Below are 20,211 nucleotides of genomic sequence, written 5' to 3' on the forward strand. Positions count from 1 at the left end.
CCCGCTGGAAAAGATTGTGCCGGAATTCCAATCGCGATCGTGAAATTTACTCGATCGCCGATCTTTTCCGTTCCCGATTGCTCAACCCTAGTCAAGATGCATCCTAGTATTGCACCAATAGTAAAAAACATTCTTACATTTTGGAAATATTTCATTTTTTAGTCTGGGTTTGTGATATATGCGAGGAAACCTTCCAATGTACAGCTTAAATGTGTCCATAAAATAGTTAGATGACAGACCAAAAAGTCTAGTTTTGATTTTCACATGGTAAAATTTGTTGCTGATTTAGAGGCGAGTTGCAGCCCAAATTCAGTGGCAAATTCTGCCCTGATTTTGTATCACATTTATTTCATAATGGATAGTAATGGGTATACAGCTTATAAGACTGAACAACATAATGTAAACCCTTGCAGGAACAAGCAGAAGCTATGAACCTATATTGCTCAGGCAAGGTGTGGCTGGTGCAGCAAAACTTTATACTCACTGGCTAGTGAAGGATCACAGGAGTGCATGCTGTCCCTTTAAGTTGCAGAGAAGGAAGGTGTTTTCACCCAAAGAGTGGATCTAGCAGCATCAGTAACAAAAAGACATGCATGACAGCATGGAACACAAGAACAGAACAGCATGTAGCAGGAGTGACCTGGCAACTGTGTCTGCTAGGAGAGATAGTTAACCAGCAAGTGAACACTGATGGTGTTATGCCTGTATTCATATGATGCATCTTTTGTTTTTTTCTTTATACCCCAGAGTTTTTATTGGTCCGACCTTGGACTCCTTTTGCTGGGATCACCTTTCCTAGGTGGTAAGGGAATCAATTTGACTAGAATTAAAATTAGTCATAATCTGCATAAAAATCACATTATCAAAACCAGCCAATGACAGCTGTAAGGCTGATGTAGACTGTCATTGAAAGTAGGCCAATTGCCAGGAGTTATCAGATGAACTTTTGGGGGAAAGTGGTGTAATGCCACCTGTCCTAAAAGTGCCATAAACATTTTTTTCTGGGACCTGAATAAATTAGGACTAACTTGTCTGCTGATCAATTCCAGTGAATTTTACCCAAATCAAATCTGTATTGGCTTTGTATGTAATTCTTTCCATTAGTGAATGGTCCTTCTCACTGTAGAACAGTGAAATTCAAATTGCTTGTAGTTGGCCTTTTAACCCTTGATGAGCACCTCAGAGGTCATGGCTCATATCTGATCATGATAGGCGCACACATTTGAGCTGCCAAATTGTAAATTTTTAAATGTACTCATAAGTACATGTTTCCCCTGTGCTCTGAGAACAGTGTTGTCATCCATTCCAGCACCACCTTTCTTCTGCTTCGACGACCGTTCTCCTCCTCTTCTTACAAGAGACCACCACAATATGGCTGATGGAACAGCCGACTGCCCGAGCCTCCAAACTTTGATTGTGCTGGCACTAAATCCCAGATCCTCTATTGTTTGGTTCTAAATTCTAGATGTTCGCATGGGTATTGCTGTGGAGCAGGCGTAGGGGGACACAGGAGGCATGGGTCTGTGAACATCATTCAGAACCAGCTCCATGTACATAGATAGAAGAGACTTTTCCATTACAGAAATCTTCTTACAGATGGTGTTCTGTAGACACAACCAGTTTTAATAAGCTAAAAGAAATAAAGGAAAGTTAATATATAGAAATGAAAGATTGCCTAAATGCACAAAGAACAGGGAAAACAATAAATTACATTTCTGTTTTTTTCTTATTGAGCATAGTAAGTTGAAGTTTTCTCCAGTAATATGCTTTCCCTATGCGGCATCAGATTGAGTTGTTATTGCAGGTATCTTAGTGCATATGGAAGTATACAAACAATCTGTTTTCTTCTTATTTATGAATCTTATTTACATAAACATTCTAATTCTTTGACTTCATCAATCTGTTAAACTGAGATACCAAATGCTAAGTCAATAAACATAAGGGGTTTATGATCGCGTATGGTGTGTATGAAATTACCAGTAAGCAAATATACTTTCCAGCAAAATGTACACCAAAATAACTTCCTGTGCATTATATTATATTCATTGTACGTCATTTTCAGTATCTTTATTTGTTTTTTTCATTACATGGACCATTAATATTGGAGTAGTGTGAACAGGGCTACAATAATAGTGCACTATACAGGGCATGAAGCTATTTGCTTCCAGCTACGTGCATTGCATAGTATAGGGACTCAACAAACCACTGTCATAATCAGATATTTATGACCTATACTAAAGGTAAGCCATCAACAAATAAATCCTGGACAACTCCTCGAAGTGTTTTTTTTTTTTTTTTTTTGTTGTTTTTTTTTTCATAAAGCCAAGCTACAGTGGCTCAGAAACCCCTTGATAAGGTCCCTTTCATCATATGGCACATCTAACTAGGAGGATTGCTGGGGAATTATGCTAAAGAGGTTTACCCATTTACACATGTGGAATGGCCCACAGGTGAGCAGTTGAATCCATAAGTGGGCCTCTGAGCCAATGTAAGCCACAGATCCTTGTACAGTACATGTCCCCAGCTCACAGAGCATAGAGGAGCCTAGTTTAAGAGAAAATTAGCCAGTAGGCTACTGATACGACTCCCAGGACAGAGACAGTCTATGTTAGCATACTTTTATGAATTTGTAAATGCATTTCAGGTAATATTTGCATGTAGCTGTACAGTGTTCCTTCAGAATTCATTTGACTGGTGGGCCCTAGACAGCCAGTTCCTGCCCAGCCCATTAGTGAGTATGTCACATAAAGTGAATAGAGCAGGGGCCAGGCATGCACACTGCTGCTTCCTTCACATGGAGCACTCAATCCCCATACTTCTGATTGTTAGGGGTCTCAGTGGTTTTACCTGCAGCAATCAGATAAATCCTACTAAAGCAAAACAAGGGTCAGGTGCTGGCATTATCGCGAAATGTTCAGTTATTATTTCTTGTGCTAGGTTCTTCTTGTATTGTCTGAAAAATGTCCTATACTGTCACCTCTGTAATTGATTTTCCACCACACCCATCCCCTTCACCTTGGTTTCCCTCTGCTCCTCTAATAGTTACCCCTCATTCACATCAGAGTTTTTGGATTCCATCCGGGGGAGTCTGCATCAGGACCCCTCGAATGGAATACCAAACCAAGTGCAAGCACTGGGGAAGTAAAAGCACACGGACCCCATAGACTATAATGGAGTTCATGTGCTTACCGCCAGATCTCCACAGGGATCTTGCAGACAGGAAAGTAGTTCACCATCTACTTTCCTGTCTGAGTGATTCGTTCCTTGTTACTACTCTTTTGGATTTCGATTTGGTACTGTTTGTCTCTCTGCTGACTCTGCTTCTGTATTGTTTTGACTTGTCCTGTCTTGTTCTGTGTAACACTTATTCAGACAAGGGACTGTCGCCCCGGGGCCCTGTTACCATCTAGGGTAGCTGAGACAAGTAGGCAGGGACAGAGGCTGGGTCTAGTTTAGGACTCACTGTCGCTCTCATTCTTTTGCTTCCTGGTTTCAACAGCAACCACTGGGGAATTGCTCAAATGGAAATTCCATAACAACCAGGTATTGGGTAAAACACTTCAGTTAGCTAAAGTGAAAAGTCAATATGATCCTGGAGATAGGAATATCCCTTTAATTTTATAATCCCATACAACCTCTTTAAGGCTAAGACCCACATTGCAGAAATGTAGCTTTTTTAGTTGCAAATTTTGCTGCGGTTTTTTTTTAGAGAAAGTCAAGAATGGCTACAAATGGAATGGGAAATATATAAGTAGTTCTTATACTTCTTTCTTCTTCTAAATCCACTCCAGGCTTTGGCTCAAAAAACCACAGCAAAATCTGCAACAAAAATTTCTGCGTTTCCGCAACGTGGGGCCCTAGCCTAAGGGAGAACAGTGTTTAACATAAATAAAACAAAAATATTAAGCACTCCGTCAAATCACATTGCTAACAGAACTGTACTGTACTGTACTAATCGACTACAATCAAAAAAGTTACCCACTTTATGCTATTAAAAGAAAAAATTATATAGAAAATTACACATTTTAGTATCTATTATCTACATTTAATTTCTAGAAAAATGGATTGATTGAACAAACCTAAAAAGGTGTTTTGATGCAACACAAATACTCAGTGTGCATTTCTTGTTATATTGTATCACCCCAGATACAAAAAGTGAGCAAAAATAACAAAACATCAATCAACATAGCCAAGAGCCCATGACCTCAGCTGGGTTTCACATTATGACTTTCATATATTTGAAGTTATGAAGAATATACTCAATATGACAGGTGCTGTGCTTGGAAGAAAACACAACCATTTTAAAACTAACTATCGCTGCAATTTAGGCCGTGAAACAATGTCAGCAGATGTCTGAGATTCATGTGGAAGGACGGGAATCACTAGATGATTTTTTTTTTTATGTTGTAAATCTGGTCTAGCGTAATGTTGTGAAATAAGTATTATAATAATTGCAGATGATAATATTGTATACGTATATGGTCTGTTCTGCTTATTTCAGTACGGGTTTATTTCTAGTTATATAAAGCAGTTGCACATGCTTACTATTAGGAAGCAGGATACAGTTCAGACTTTGGATTTATCCATTCGATCGATAGTTAGAATATTATCTTTTATTTAAAGAGGACTTTATAATGTGGGTTTTTACGATTGCCATTCCTCATAAAATACCAAATCTGAAGCATCTTTTTTTAGAATTTGCGCTATATTACTCATGAAAATGCTAAAATAAATTCATTGTTGGATGTTACCATTACTCTTGGCAATGGGACATATTCCTACAAAACCTGATGGTGTTAACCTTTTCTGGTTGTAGCAGGTGACAAAGGAACTAGGTTAGTGTGCCCTATAAATAAAGGATCCTTTAGCCCAGGTGGTATTCCTACTGAGCGATGGTGCAATGACTTGGGGGAAACTGAAAAACTACTGCAGTTTACTTACAAGAAGGCAACAAACTTGGTGGATACAGAGGTCTCAAATGCCGCAACTAGTGTGATGGTTTCAGAACAGTGTTACAAGGGGGAAACATAGTGGCACTGGAGTCTTGGGTTCGAATCTTGTCAGGACATCTGCAAGGAGTTTGTATGTTCTCCCTGTGTTTGTGTGGATTTCCTCCCATACTCCAAAGACATACTGATAAGGAAAAATGTTCCATGTGAGCCCTATATAGGACTCACAATCTACATTTGAAAAAAAAAATAAAAATCCTTGTACCGTGTTAGCCAGTGGATATGAAATGAAAGAATTTTTTTGAGAGAAGTCCTCAGTAGTTGATACCTTTACAACCACTAGACAACACGTCACTGATTTTTTTTTAAAGTTTATTTACATGGTGTTCTGTTCTCCATCTATTTTGCATCTAACACTCCATTTCTCTGTGTATATATATGCCTACCTTCAGAAATTGTGTTATACCATCCTGATGAAGGGACCTTTATAGTAGTCCCGAAAGCTCGATATGTCATCAAAAAACTTTTTAAGTTAGCCATTAAAAAAGGTATCAACTACTGAGGACTTCTCTAAAAAAAAAAAAAAAAACAGTGTTACAAGAGGCAAAAATTGGCTTAAGCTCTTCACACTCTGATACTTGCTGCATGCTTCAACATCACTTCTGTCTAGGACAGTCTCTATTACAGCAGCTCAGCTGTATATAAGTACCTGGGTGTGCTCCTCAATAATTAACTAGACTGGGCTGATCACCTGGAGGCGCTGCACAGAAAGGGCCACAGCAGGCTCTACCTGCTCAGGAGGCTGAGGGCCTTCGGAGTCCAGGGTCTACTTCTTAGGGCCTTTTTCAACTCTGTGGTTGCTTAAGCCATCTTTTTCAGTGTGCCCTGCTGGGGGAGCAGTATATCAACCAGGGACAGAAATAGACTTCACAGGCTGATCAGAAGGGCCAGCTCTGTCCTGCGGAAACCCCTGGACCCAATACAGGTAGTGGGTGACAGAAGGATAGTGTCTGTGGTGACCTCCATGCGGGAGAACAAATCCCACCCCATGTATGGGACCTTGATGGCACTTGGCAGCACTGTAAGTGACCGTCTTCTTCACCCCAAGTGTGAGAAGGAGCGCTATCGCAAGTTCTTCCTTCCAACTGTGATGAGGCTGTATAATCTACATCAGACCAAGCGAAGATCACCCCGCACAGAAAACTAAATGAGTATGACTATGAAGTCTTCCTTCTTTCTTTCTTCTCTTCCTAAGCTGCTACGGACTCCTAGTATATCTTCTCTTCTCAGCATTTGTGTGTCTACTTCTGTAATATATTACTGTGTATTATCCTGTACCTGTATTACTATGCTGCTGTAACATAGTCCACTGTGGGACTATTAAAGGATTATCTTATCTTATCTTTTCTTATCAGTCACAAAGCTGCAACATTACAACAATATTGAAAAACAGCTTGAATAATAGAGTGACATTAATTTAGCACAAACCTTGGGGCAATAGATCTCTACTGATATTATACAGTACATAAAGTGCGACAAATTATTACATGGCTCAACTTCTATAATGCATTTAAACAGCATCTATAACCAGGTCATATTTTCATCACATCATTGTCAACAGTATCCCTTAGCGGAACAAAAATGCAATAGTTTAATGCTCGATATGGGTTCCATATCCGATAGATGTCCATAATTTGGTGGACGGTGGTGAAGCTAATTGAACCCTTGTTTAATATGTTTTCCCTTTCAGGCAGCCTGATTATGTGCCAGATTTATTACACTAGGATATATTACATTAGGCTATATTACACTAGAATGTATTACGCTAGGATATATTATCAAACCATCACCAGATTTGGTTTCTGGTACCATCTATATGCTGATGACACCCAGTTATGCATATCTTCCCATGACGTCACCCCTGCGCTAATACAAAACACCAGTGACTGTCTCTCTGCTCTCTCAAATATCATGTCTTCGCTCTATCTGAAACTAAATCTCTCTAAGACTGAACTACTACTGTTTCCACCATCTAATAGATCTGTCCCTGATATATCCATTGCCATCTCAGGCCTTAATATAACTCCTAGGCAGCATTCCCACTGTCTCGGGGTTGTGTTTGACTCAGACCTTTCCTTCACTTCCCCCCATATTGAATCACTCTCACGCTCATGTCACCTCCACCTCAAAAACATCTCCACAATACACCCTTTCCTTACCAGAGATACACTAAAGACACTTATTGTCTCTGATTCATTCTCGCCTTGACTACTGTAACTCCTTAATAATCGGTCTTCCCCTCACTAAACTCTCCCCTCTACAATCTATTCTGAATGCAGCGGCCAGGCTCATCTATCAGTCTAGACACTACAGTGATGCCTCTGGTCTGCGCCAGTCGCTACATTGGCTGCCTATTCATTATAGAATAATATATAAAGTTATCACCCTCATCCACAAGGCTCTCCATAATGCTGCACCTCCCTACATTTCCTCCCTCATCTCTGTCTACCGCCCAACCCGTGTTCTCTGTTCACTCAATGACCTAACACTTACATCCTCTATTATCAGAACCTCCCACGCTCATATACAAGACTCCTCCTGAGTTGCATCACAAAGACAATCAGATTAACACACAAAGACACATCTTTTCAGACAGGCCTATCTCAATTCCTAATGTAAACCCTTCTGTACCGTAATTAGAATCCCTAAAATGAACCCTTCTCTGTTCCAGTTCCCACATTACCCCACATCACCCCACATAAAGTTATCTTGAAATGGAATCATATGATATGTCCAAGCACCATCCACATGTTAAAGGACACGACTGGTGATGGCTCATAAAGTTTTATGCTCGTGTAATGTCAGTAAGCTCTATTACAAAATTTTCTGACCACTGTATAAGCAATACAACCGCCAATAGCACCCCTACTACCTTTTGTTGTTTTTTTTGTTTTTTTTTTATGTAGATTGTGAGCCCCATATAGGGATCACAACGTACATTTTTTTTCCTATCAGTATGTCTTTGTAGAATGGGAGGAAATCACGCAAACACGGGGAGAACATACAAACTCCTTTCAGATCGTGTTCCTGGGGGATTCGAAACCCAGGACTACAGCACTGCAAGCTTGCAGTGCTAGCCCTGTGTCACCCCCTCTACCTCATAGATTGTAATCTCTTGCGAGCAGGGCACTCAGTTCCATTGTGTGAAATGACTTTTTTTGTAACGTATCTTTTTGTCTGTATTTGAATCCTACAAACTGTTCAAGTGCTGCGGAATATGTTGGCGTTATATAAATAAAATGTATTTATTAATTATATTACACTAGGATATATTACACTAGGATGTATTACACTAGGGCTAATCGCATGATTAATCTGTCACATAGACTACTTGCCTAAAATTTTACACGTACCATTGGTTTGCGTAGTCTGTGCCCAAATTTTACACCAAACTTTTGTTGCAATTTTGACACAAAACGTCAAGCTAATCAATAAAACAGGCCAAAACTAAATGTAATATTTTTCTGGTGATAGGGACAGATGGATCCCTCCGTATGTTGTAGAGGTCCTAATTAGATAATTAATTAACAGGCTTAGATGGACTGCAGCCATCTTCTTTAAGCCTGGAGAACTGATTAAAGACACAAGATGGTAGTGTATCAAAAGAGTTCTGATTTTTATTGTAAGAAAAGGTAGTTTAAATACATTACAGACAAAGAGCTGGCTTGGCTATTCTAATTAGTACAATCATGATTGGTTATAGAGATATAAGACAAGCCTGGCACATGGCTATTGGCTGAGGCTCATTATAATCTGCATCTCATTATAACTTTCCACACTGGGATGGACTTTCCCATGAAACAAAGAAGGATTCAAAATACTTATGTGTGAGCTAACATCCCAGACTATTTCTATATGTATATATCATGGCAAAAGAGATAAGATGACACGTTCCATAGACCCTGTGTCTATACACACTCTAAGTGACCTTCATATACCATAAAATGACAGAGTGCCCAGATACCATAAGATTAATACTTTTGTTGGTTATGTGTCCATACATCATGTAAAGGAGATAAGAGATATACAAAGTCAGCTGCATCTTCTCAAAATGAGGCCCTTGAGAGATAATGATTAGCAACCTATGCATTAACGTTCATTATCACATTCCTTAAAGTCTAACAAAGGGCCTCCTTGACTTAAACAGAAAAATACATACTTATACAGTTTATATGTGAAAGAGTACAAGATGGCTGCCAAAATACAAAGATGGAGGACTTAACTCTAACACTGGAAATGCATACAATTTGGACGAAAGAATGAACATTTAGAAGACAAAGGTGAAAAAAAACATTCTGATCCTTTAATCTAAAACTAGTTGAATGACTGGGTTAAAATTTTCTTAGGGCACTTGAGTTTTGCACCAAGTACTTGAGATATAAAATCAAAATCTACAACAAAAAGGTGAGGTTTTCAGCATCTTTTTTTTTCAATTTAAAGCTAAAAAATTTTAATGTGGAAATGCAGCTGAAAAGCAACTGAAGAGCAACTGAAAAATATGCCTAGCTTATGTCGCTGCTGCATGCATCCTAAATAAAGCTATTGTTGTAAAAATTATCAAACATTCTTATAAATCATGTTTAATATAAAAATTGATTTGAAAGGTCATTTCCAGTGCCAAATTTTCTTTAAATCCCTTCTGAACAATTCTAAGCAAATATTGATAGATTTAGGTTTTAATTGACCTCCTGGTGTACTACATGAAGCAGTGACTGTGTGTTCATGTCATACCTGTCCTGAAAATGTTCTATACTGGTCTACACGGCATGACTGGTGGTGCAGAGGACAAGGAGGGGGTGACAGGAGGGTAGCCTTAGGGAGTTGGGATATATTATTGTGTTTCTTTAAAACAAAATACTGTCCCTCTGGTGTACATCTTTTCCTTCTTGATATTTATGATTATGGTGATAAATAAAAATATGATTTAGAAAAAGAACACCCATGCGTATCCTGATCCATAGCATTCGCAAATAGAGATGAGCGAGTAGTAAGCGAGTAGTACTCGATCGAGTAGGTATTTGATCGAATACTACAGTATTTTAAATACTCGTACTCAATTGAGTACCACTCGCTATTCGAATGTAAAAGTTTGATGCAGAACCAGCATTGATTGGTTCTTCTCCTACCTTTAGAAGTCTTCTCCGTGTAGCTTCCCCGCGGCGTCTTCCGGCTCTTCATTCACTCTGCCAGGCATCGGGCCTGGCCAGAGCCGACTGCGCATGTCCGCTTGTAGTGCGGGCATGTGCAGTCGGCTCTGCCCAGGCCCGATGCCTGGCAGAGTGAATGAACAGCCGGAAGATGCCGCGGGGACACTGCAAGGAGAAGACTTCTCGGAGGATCCAGCCCGACCCTCACTCGTGGACTTGGTAAGTATAATTTGATCGAACGTTGCCTACTAGAGATGAGCGAACAGTGTTCTATCGAGCACATGTTCGATCGGATATCAAGCTGTTCGATGTGTTCGAATCGAACATCACGTGGCAAACTCCAAAAAAATTTGATTCCCCTCCCACCTTCCCTGGCGCTTTTTTTGCACCAATAACAGCGCAGTGGAGGTGGGACAGGAACTACGACACTGGAGGCATCGAAAAAAATCGGAAAAAGTCATTGGCTGCCGAAATCAGGTGACCTCCATTTTAGACGAATAGTGGATTTCAAATCTGGGTCATATGAGAATGTGAACTTTGTGACTTAGAGAAAGGGATAGCTGTACAGGCAGGGATAGCTAGGGATAACCTTTATTTAGCTAGGAATGTTATTAAAAATAACTTTTTGGGGCTCTATCGAGTGTGTAATTGTGATTTTTGTGACAAACTTTTTCCAATAGGAATGCATTGGCCAGCGCTGATTGGCCAGAGTACGGAATTCGACCAATCAGCGCTGGCTCTGCTGGAGGAGGCGGAGTCTAAGATCGCTCCACACCAGTCTCCATTCAGGTCCGACCTTAGACTCCGCCTCCTCCGGCAGAGCCAGCGCTGATTGGCCGAAGGCTGGCCAATGCATTCCTATGCGAATGCAGAGACTTAGCAGTGCTGAGCCAGTTCTGCTCAACTACATCGTGTGCCGAGTGTGCACACTCGGCTCTGCTACATCTGACGTAGCAGAGCCTGCTACTGCAGAGACTTAGCAGTGCTGAGCCAGTTCTGCTCAACTACACCGTGTGCCGGTCAGCCCATCTGATATAGCAGAGCCGAGTGTGCACACTCGGCTCTGCTGCATCAGATGTAGCAGAGCCGAGTGTGCATCAGACGTAGCAGAGCCGAGTGTGCACACTCGGCTCTGCTGCATCAGATGTAGCAGAGCCGAGTGTGCATCAGATGTAGCATCATGTGTGCATCAGATGTAGCAGTGTGCACACTCGGCTCTGCTACATCAGATGTAGCAGAGCCGAGTCTGCACACTCGGCTCTGCTATATCAGATGGGCTGACCGGCACACGGTGTAGTTGAGCAGAACTGGCTCAGCACTGCTAAGTCTCTGCATTCGCATAGGAATGCATTGGCCAGCCTTCGGCCAATCAGCGCTGGCTCTGCCGGAGGAGGCGGAGTCTAAGGTCGGACCTGAATGGAGACTGGTGTGGAGCGATCTTAGACTCCGCCTCCTCCAGCAGAGCCAGCGCTGATTGGTCGAATTCCGTACTCTGGCCAATCAGCGCTGGCCAATGCATTCCTATGGGGAAAAGTTAGCTTGCGAAAATCGCAAGCTGACAGGGATTTCCATGAAATAAAGTGACTTTTATGCCCCCAGACATGCTTCCCCTGCTGTCCCAGTGTCATTCCAGAGTGTTGGTATCATTTCCTGGGGTGTCATAGTGGACTTGGTGACCCTCCAGACACGGATTTGGGTTTCCCCCTTAACGAGTATATGTTCCCCATAGACTATAATGGGATTCGAAACCCGTTCGAACACTCGAACAGTGAGCGGCTGTTCAAATCGAATTTCGAACCTTGAACATTTTAGTGTTCGCTCATCTCTATTGCCTACCCCTGAAATGAGCATTTTCCCCCCATAGACTATAATAGGGTTCGATATTCGATTCAAGTAGTCGAATATTGAGGGGCTACTCGAAGCGAATATCGAACCTCGAACATTTTACTGTTCGCTCATCTCTATTTGCAAACAATTTACTACTCCATTCAGAGATATATATAAATTATCTATTCTGGGTCTAGGAGGGGTACGTTTTAACTGCCTTAGGCTGAGGCCCCACGTTGTGGAAACCCAGCTTTTTTTGTTGCAGATTTTGCTGCGTTTTTTTAGAACCAAAGCCAAGAATGGCTACAAAAGGAATGGGAACTCTATGAAAAGTTCTTATACTTCTCTATTCTCTTAGTAATAGTTATACTTTAGTAATAGTAATACTATTACTATTATTGTTAAGGGGCTGATTCAGCTCTATATAGGAGCTGGTTACAGAGTGCTACTGTAATTTTTGTATTGGTATTACTGCCATAGGATCTTGTACCTGATCATATTGGGATGTGCTGTCTTAATTTTGTGTTTTTCATAAACTAGCTAGAAACTAAGTTTTAGGCACTCTCATTTTTAGTTTGACAATAAAAATTGTCCAAAATGAGAATGTGGAATACATTTAGAAAAGAACAAATACCTATTAAATCCCTGCTGCAGTGCCACCAGTCACTTGCCCATTTACTCACGTGAACAGTTAATCACTAGCCTCAGCTTTCTCTTGCCGTATACTGCTGAGGATACAGACACATGGGTAGATGGACATGTCATTCAATGCTGAAGTCAAGTAAACAAAGACCATTTGAGACAGCCAGATCGGCCAGAGATTTAACAGGTACAGTAAATATTACTTATTTTGTTATAATCCATTCCTTCCTTTGTATGATCTCTGAAACCCCCTTGAGGTGTTCTCATCATCTTTGACAGTGATCAAAGGTTCTCAGTCTCAGAATTTGACATTTCCAAAATGAGGCAGTAGAGAACATTCAATATGAAGCCCTACTAGAGCTCCAATTGAGTCTTTGTTTACTCCAACTAACACATGGACATCCCATGGCTTTTCTTTCCTACATGTCAGCATCCCATAGATCTTTTTCAGACTGACTAGAAGTAATCATGTATTTAAAAAGTGAAATATTTTTCAGGAAAATGAGAATACAGCTTTCCAGTACTAACCATCTGTCTACCATTTTCTATCCACATTCTAGCAGTGGTTTTGAGTCTTCTTTATGGAGTCATCTTGGCTACATTACCTGTTTTGCTTTGCCTATGCTTATGTATATAACACAACCATCTTCTGCAGCAGCTAATCTTTCACCCTTCCTGTTCTATTACTTTGCAACTTTTTGCTGCCCCATTGGTTGTTGCTGATGAACTCATGTTTTAAACCCTTCCTGTACCATCAACCTTTGAGGATTGTGTATTGTCTCAGGATCTGGAGCTGTCCAGCCTTTAATTCCTGTGGATTCTGCCTCTTGCCACCATATTCTAGTTCAATGTCACTCTGTATGATGTTATGAGATTGTATCCTGTATTCTACTATGAGCCTGTATCCTGTGCCTTATTACAAGCCTGTCCATCTGTCTGCATAGTAATCATTTGTCTGTGCCAAGATCTGGATCCTGCAATGTGGGCTCCTTTTCCCAGTCCCCGGTCTAGGATGTTGGTACTGGTAGTTCTTATCCTGACTATACCAGGACTCTATCCCTTTTGTCTCCTGGTTCTGGGTCTATGGCTTGTGCCAGACTGCACCTCAGGGGATCTCTTGGTTCTGTCCAAAGCCTACTAATCCTGGTTCCATGTAAGGTCTGATGTGGATGATCACTCTGGTGTGTGCCCCACCCTGTTCTGCTATGTCCAGCTATGGTATTTCGGTGTTTTTGAAGAATCCACTACTATTATTTTTGGTTACTGTGAACTGTCCAATTATCCTATTCACTGTTTCTATGTTTCCATGTTTGTATTGTCATTACTAATATATCCGACTGCCAACTGGTTTCGGTCAGAGGGTTCACTAGTACTGAAATTGTTTAGACATTGCTTGATCCTTCACTCTGTTTATCCATTGCTATATCCTGCCTGATGTCAATAACACATTGTTACAGTTTCTTTTCTACTAAGACCAAGCGACTACCTTATGTCTGTGTCCAAGTGAAGTTTCTACGTGGGCCGTTAATGTACTTTTATACAATATGTATATTGTTCTACTGTGCCTGGCATAACTGAAATTCCTTTCCTACATGTAGTCACCTACTCTTGGTAAGAACATACCGTTCTTTTAGACATAAAAAAAACAAAGTTTCAAAACTAGTAAAAATATTTTAGTGTTTCCCTGTGTATGTCTTCTTTATGGAATTCTTTAGTTTTTCATAAATATTTTTAATGTCAAAGAAGCATTAGAATATATTATATCTTTTATTTCAATTCCCAAGTGAGAGTGATCATCACAGTTACCACTGCACACACGAGCTGGTGTTATACCATAATTACTACTACCTGTGCATAGGTAGTAATTGCTCTTAAGCCTGATAGGCCCTGGTGTGGGAGGGGTCAGTGTTGTAAGCCTTAAGCCTCTCTCTAAATAATTGATATTCTGCTGATGTTCAATGCTCCTGCAATAGACTGCAGTCATCTATTGCTACTAGTCAAAAACTATGCCTCCTATGCCATAGGGTACAGAGGAAATTAAAATGGTGCCTCTCCTTATAAAGGCCCTCCTCCTAAGTGAGTATCGGAAAAATCTTTAAAAAATGACATTAGAATTATTTTCAGTGGGGGATAAATGGAGTCAAATTCTAGCAATCTGGATTAGAAAGGTATGTCAAAACTTATTTTATAATAATGGATAGAGGAGAGAGCGTTTTCAAACTTCATGGAATTGCGAATAATTTTGCCTCTTTTATCATAAGTTATATAACCTTAGGGAGAATTAAAATGTAATTCAACCAAGTAAGGAGAAAATAAAACAGTACCTGGAAGATTTATCTCTCCCTATACAATATTGGAGGAATTGAATAAACTATTGACATTAAAGGAATTAGAGGGAACAATCAGTGGCGTAAATACTGGGGTAGCAGTAGCGGCTGCCATAGGGCCCGGGACATTGGGGGGCTCGGAGGGTCCCTGATATTTTTTTATTTTTTTTAATAGTCCGTCACCAGGCCATATTTACTTACTGATCCTTACTCCTGCTCACAGCTGCCTGCTCTTTTTCTTCTGCAAAAGTGGAGGCTGCTGTGATCAGAAGAGGGGACTGATAAGTAGGGCCGCGAGCCCACAAACCTCACGAACACTGCTAACATTATACTTGGTGGTCTTTTCAAACCCCCAAGTATAATGATCGGAGGGCCAGGGAAGGTGAGGGAACATAAAAAAAAAAAAACACTATTACTTACCTCTCCTATGCTTCAGAAGGCTTCAGGCCTGGTTGGTGACGTCACGCAGGCCAAGCCGGTGACCTTATACATCATGATGCAGGCCTGGCTCACATGATGCCTCGTCCAACATTGAAGATGTCCAAAAGTAGAGGGGAGAGCTCCGGAGCCAGGGAGAAGTAAGTAACATAGTTTTTTATGTTTGCATCTTCCCCTGGGTCTCCGATCATTATACTCTGGAATCTGAAAAGACCCCAAAGTATAATAATTATTCATGGGTGCTACACAAAGGAGCATAATAGTATGTGCAGGAGCCACTGTGGGGGAAAATAGTGTGTGCAGGAGCCACTATGGAGCATAATAGTGTATTCAGAGGCAACTATGGGGCATAATAGTGTGTTCAGGGGCCACTATGGGGTATAACAGTGTTTGCAGGGTCCACTATGGTGCATAATAGTGTGTGTAGGGGTCACTATCGGGTATAATAGTGACTGCAGGAATGTGGTCTGTGCAGGAGGAGAGGGGTGTATGTTAAATGTTCACCTTGGGGCCCAGCCATTTTTAGTTATGCCACTGAGTACAATAATTGGCTTAAAAGAGGGTAAAATCACATTAAAATTGACCGAGATTTAAGCTTGCAATTAAAGGGGTTGTTGTATCTCAATGATCCTATCTATACCGATAGCTTATGTAAATTGAAGCCTTTTCCTAAATTTATTGCTTTAGAAATTCTGCTTTGTTTGCCTGCTTATGTGAATTTCTTCCTCCCATTGTTTACACTTCATTACCATAACCACAGACCTATATGACAAGTGTTGTCACTCACTCACTGCTACAGATAATTGAGTTATCTGATAAATCCAAGTCAGTTATCTCTCCATGTAAACACACAGATAATACATTGTTCTGTACAAGAATCTACATATCTGACCAGCAGAAGCTTCTGTGTCCCGTTCAGAAGGAGGGAAGAGGAGGGAGAGAAATAAAGGAAGTGAGAAGCAGACACTGCATACAGCCTGGCTGAAAGGCGGACATGGGAGAACCCCTTTAACTGTGTACGCCTGCACAAATACACCTATACTAACACTTAATAAAAAAAAGTTAGTAAAATGTAATCAAAGATCGCAAAGACAAAAATTTTGGGAGACTATAGAAATCAACGGATTTTTTGTCACAGGACTTAAGTTCAATTATAAGTAGGGTTGAGCGATCGTGTTCGGAGAAAATCAGATTCCGATCAGCGATCGAGAAAATTTCACGATCGCGATCGGAATTCCGTACACGATCTCTTTAGGTGGGATCGAGATCGGTAGTACTTCCCACAATGCCTTCACACTGAGTATATAGTGTATACTCAGTGTGAAGGCTCCCCTGCAGTTCCATAAGAATGAATGGAAGCAGCCGGCACACAGCCTTAACCCCCTGCGCGCCGGCTGCCTCCATTCATTGGAATGGGAGGCTAAACTAACATCTGTAGCAGCTACTTACCTCTAGAGATGGCTGCTCCGGTGCCCTCCTTCTTCTTGTCTCGCCTCCCAGGTTAGTGTTTAAAGCGCTAGGTAGGCGGGGCTTGTGGCTTAGGAGAGTGTGGGCGGGTACAGGGCGGGGAGACGTGACATCTCTCCTCCCAGTACCCGCCCACACTCTCCTAACCCACCCACACTCTCCTAACCTGGCAGGGAGGGGGCAGGGAGCTGCATGGAGCGGCAGTGAAGCAAAGAAGAAGGAAGGACCGGGCACCGGACCAGCCATCTCTGGAGGTAAGTGGACACCAGAGGGGACTAAGTAGCCAGAGGATTAAATAAAAAATCCTCTGGCTACTTAGTGATTCACTACACAGCGTGGATTCTAACAATTGTTAGATTCCATGCTGTATAGTGAATAGGATTGCTTTTAAAATCCGATCTCCGATTAATTAAAAAATCCCATTGAATTGCATTGGGATCGAGATTGGGTTCGAATGAAAATGCGTCTGACGCATTTGCATTTGCATACCATGGCGATTTTATGATGACTATGTAACTAATAAAGAAGAAGAATTTTATTCCACCACGGACTTTTGCTGGATCTTTTTGTGTTAAGGATTTTCGTAAATCACATACAACCTTAACTATTGTTACATTAATGAAATAGAGGACTTCCCAGCATCTATGTGAGAGAGAGCTAGTACTGAAAGCTTTAAGTGTTTTTTTTTTTTAGGGCAACCAGTTACGAATTAGTAAATAAATACAAATTGCATAGGGAACAATTTTTTTCTATCTTTCATGTCAATGACCTATTTTTTTAAAAAGCAAAAAAATCCAAAATAGTACATTTACTAATAATTTCAATGGTGAAGGGAAAGTTAGAGGCATGTCTGTTATCGTCTATTTATAAGTGAAATTATGTTATCAGGGGAAAAACACAGGGATGATGAAGTAGGAAAAGGAGTTAGAGATCTATCCCAGTGGAGGAATGGAATAAAGTTATTAGGTACTCAAATAGTAGTTTTACGTATATTAATCACATGGAAATATTCTGAGATAGTATCTGCGTCTCCTAAAATGTAGAAGATTTTGTGGATTTAACCACTTCCAGGCCGCCCATAGACTATATACGTCCGGGAAGTGGTTGCCTTGTTCTGACAGGACGTGCCAGTACGTCCTGTCAGAACACAGCTATTGCACGAGGTTGTGCAGTTGCTGATACTGGGAGCTGGCTGTAACTTCAGCCGGAGCTCCCAGAGAGATGGCAGGGAACGTAGGGTAGGATTGTATACTGTTCAAAGCAGCCAAAATACATTGGAACTAGCACAGCTTCACAAACTGTTTAGTGGCCAGGGAGGGTAATGAAGACAGAGCTTTGTAGTACCTTTCCCAGTCACTTCATAGTGTAAAATTCAGGATTGGGGCAACATGGTGGCAGACTTGCAGCGCTGGAGTCCTGGGTTTGAATGCCGCCAAGAACAACATCTGCAAGGAGTTTGTATGTTCTCCCCGTGTTTGTGTGGATTTCCTCCCATTCTACAAAGATATACTCATAGTGGGAAAAAATGTACATTGTGATCCCTATATGGGGCTCACGATCTACATTAAAAAAAATAAAAATTCAGGATTATCCCTTTAAGCTATGTCATTTATCTGATTCCTACCTTTAATTATGTAGTGTTTCCTTGCTCATTTATAGCAAGTCAACATATTGAGCATACACATTTCCTAATTTCGCTCCAATACTACTATTTATCAAATCTTTCATAGAGTCAGCGAGTCGACAATCATAAATTATAGCCATTTTTAGGATGCAGACTATCATTAAAGCAGTTGTTAGCACTCATCTTTTCATGAGATCCGATCATGTTTGATGTAAATTATAATAAAACCAGTGGTTAGCTTTCATCTTTTCATAAGATCCGATCATTTATGATGCAATTTATAATGAAACCAATTCTTAGTACTCATGTTTTCATCAGATTTGATCATGTGAATAAACATCCATCAGCAGTATATGTGTATATCCTCATATACTGCTGGTGACCTAAGAAGATAGAAGTAAGGGATGAATTTGGAGTTGATTTTGAGCAAAATTTCCCTTCTCCACCTAGCTGAATCTGTTTTGGGCTCAAGCTTACAGAAATGTAATAGTACTGCTCTCCATAGATGGCTATGGAGAAGGAGAGAGGAGGGGTCCAGTGAGACATGAGCACATCATGGCAGAGAGACTGATGGAGCTATTGTACTATGTACTATGTAACTATGAAATCTGCGTGACAAAGATATGTGCAGTGTATGGCAAATGTCAATAGTCTCTGCCCACTAATTTAGGAACAGCTAAACATTAGAGAGAGGGTCTGCAGAGGGGAAAACAACTAGAAAATGCAGAATGCTAGTGATAACATGGACTGATGTAGCCTATGTATTATTTCTCATGTTTACCGACATGGCAGCTTATCATTACTATTTGTCCAAAAGGTCAGGTATGTCAAAATCTATCACTTAAAAAGTAATGCCTATCTCAGTCAAACTGTTAATACTTCGGGCTGGAGCCTCCACTGCACCATGCGGAGGCTGCTGGCCCGCTCTGTTGTGTGTGTGTGTATCAGCGCTTCCGGTCCTATGGAGGAGGGTTGGAACTTGTGCAATAGTCTGTGGGGATTCTGGTCTTCTCCTGTAGCCGGAAACCTTACTTCCTGGGTCAGCGGTGGGCCGGAGGCTATTTAGGTGTGATTCTGGCTCCGGCTGTCGCTGGTTATTCAGTATACCTGGTGACCTCTCCCTCCTGTGCTTCTGTTCTGATCCTGACCCTGAACCTCCTGTATTCCCTCTGTGTTCCTGTGCATAACCTTGGTTTGCTTTCCAAATTACTTCTCCTTGACCTCCTGATTTAGCTACCTTCTGACTTCTTGTGGATGACCTCAGCCTGTTTCCAGACTACTCCTGCTTGACTTCTTCTTGGCTACTCCATGACCTCCTGTGTATGACCCGGCTCTCCTGACTACGCTTCTGCTTCTCCCTTCTGCTACCTCATAATCTCCTGAGTGGGTACTGACTCGGTTTGCTGACTTCACCTTGGCTTTTCCTGGAATCTGCAAGACCTCCTGAGTACCGACTTGACCTGCACGACCCTCCTGAGGTGCTTCCGCTATCTTCTGGCAACCTTCTGAACATCTCTCTCCTTGCAGACCAGCTCCTTCCGTTTCATCATCTCTGAGGTTAGTGTTACTGGGTTTTCTGGGTCCTCTGCTACTAGGGGTGCGCTGAATGTGCAGCACTCTCTGGGAAGTTGCAGTTCTGGGTCCCAAAATCTACCAAGTCCAATTTTACCATCAGGAGCTCTGGCGAAGACCTCTGAGGACCAGTTTCACTCTGATTAGGAGAGCGTTGT

This window comes from Leptodactylus fuscus, chromosome 7, assembly GCF_031893055.1.
Source record: "Leptodactylus fuscus isolate aLepFus1 chromosome 7, aLepFus1.hap2, whole genome shotgun sequence".
In the NCBI taxonomy this organism is placed as follows: Eukaryota; Metazoa; Chordata; class Amphibia; order Anura; family Leptodactylidae; genus Leptodactylus; species Leptodactylus fuscus.